The sequence below is a fragment of the Pteropus alecto genome, unplaced genomic scaffold (genome assembly GCF_000325575.1).
Source record: "Pteropus alecto unplaced genomic scaffold, ASM32557v1 scaffold335, whole genome shotgun sequence".
NCBI lineage: Eukaryota > Metazoa > Chordata > Mammalia > Chiroptera > Pteropodidae > Pteropus > Pteropus alecto.
In genome coordinates this window covers 726,424-728,403 of record NW_006436757.1, presented here as the reverse complement: position 1 = coordinate 728,403, position 1,980 = coordinate 726,424, and positions in this window count along the sequence as shown.

Sequence of the window (1,980 nt, the reverse complement as noted above, 5' to 3'; positions counted from 1 at the left end):
CCGGGCCCCTCGGCGCCCCAGGCAGTTCCCAGGTGTCTCTGGGAACGGAAAGGCCACAAAGCAAAAGAGGCAAAGAGAAGACGAAGGAGGGGCAAGGGGCCAGGGGCCTGTGGACTCGCCTGGAGGTGGGGTGGGGTGGACACTAAGAGGGCTGGGAAGGGTCCGGGGGTCGCGCGTGGCCTTCAGGCTCGCCTCCCGCTCGCGGCTCCCCTGCCCTCCCTTTCCCGTGCTCCCAGCTCCCTTTCAGTGCAGTTCCTTTCTCCTCCCCTCGGGCCCTCTCCGCTCCGGCGCGGGGATCAGTCCTGAGGATTAAGAGAAAGGAGGGAGGGGAAAAGGGAGGGGAATGGAAGGGGCGGAGGAGAAAGGAGGACGATCCCTCCAAAGGCGGGTGTTGAGTTTCAGCTCAGGACCCTCGGGCCAAACTGCACGCCCCCTCCCGGCCCCTCTCCCCGGCGCCTTCTTCTTCCCGACGTCGCGGCGGCCCTCCCCGTGGCTCGGTCCGCTCGCTCCTGCGAGCTTGCTTCTCCCTGCCACGCCCCCGCTCTCCCCTGCCAGCCCCGCGCCTCTCAGCCTCCCTTTCATTAGCCCTACATCTGTCTTTCCCGTGGGAGGGAGCGCGCTCCTTCCGCCTTCCTGGGGTCCCCAGCGCAGCGGCTCTTCTCCCTTGGCTTTGCCTCTGCAGGGGTGGCAAGGTTAGCTGTTCTTCCTGCGCGGGACAGGCCAGGGGTCTGGGACTGGACATGGATTCTGTCCCTGGCGAGAGAGAATGTGCAGTCTGAGCGTCTGGTCCCAGAGCTACACAGGGGCAAGTCGTGCCGCCTCTTACAGTCCTCTGCCAGTCTGAGCCTGTCCCTGGTCCTCGCCTTAGCACACTCCTGCTGCCACGAAGGGCAGGCGTGGGAACTGCCGGCACAAAAGCGCAGAACTCTTTTAGAGGAGCTGGGATCTGGCCTCCCAGGAGTTTCGGCTGAAAGGACAGGGCTCTCGGCTCTCCACACCTCTCCTGACATATAACTTACTCCTTAGTGTGTGCACTGCCTCCCTCCAGCTACCGCCCCTCTCCTAGTTTTTCCTTTGGGGGCACGCATCAAGGCCTCCCAGAGGCTGGAGGGGGAAGCCAGCCTTCTTCCGTTTTTGAGGTTGCTGGTATTTAAAAAGTGAAATGCCAAACAGGATTGAAAATAGTCCATGTTCAGTATTTACGTTTAACAAATTAACACTTCAAACTGTCGATGAAAGAAAGGTCCAAACCTGTAGAGAATTTTCATGAGTTTATTTGAGCCAAACTAAGGACAATGTCAGGAAGCAAGATCTCAAATGCTGTGGAGAATGGCGGTTTTGCAGTTTCTTTTATACATTTGGAATTAAGGAGGGAACTTAAGGAAGGTTACATGAAGGTGGAATTACATTTGGAATTAAGGAGGGAATTTAAGGAAGGTTACATGAAGGTTACATGAAGGAAGACAGCAAGGTACAGACAGGATAGTTAACAAGATCATGTGCTCCCTGAGGGAGCTTACGCCTTCAAGGGGTCACTTCTGGCATTTCAAAAGTATGTTAACCTAGATACAGAAGACTAATGGACAGGGCTTGCTTAAGGCAACTATTAACCTTTTAACTAAAGAAGTTATATGCCTGGGGTGTGACTACCCACCATGATCTGCCCAGTTAAGAATTTATCATCAGATCACCCTGTGAGATTACTTCTGGTCACAAAACTTGCATGTACACCCCTTTTCATCCATAAAACACATAGAATAGACTCTATGTATAACCTCATTTGGCAATAACATAGAAAGTCTAATTTAAGGCCCTTTGTGAACTTGAGGCCTCGAATAGACAGATGCTCCCTCTACACATTCCACAGGCTTACACATCCAGGCATTTTCCTGGAGGAGAGGAGGTGAGAATATCTGCTCTGGGTCCTTCCCTTCCCTATTACCTGGGCACCTGTGAGGAGCCTTCTGCACGGGGGAAGAG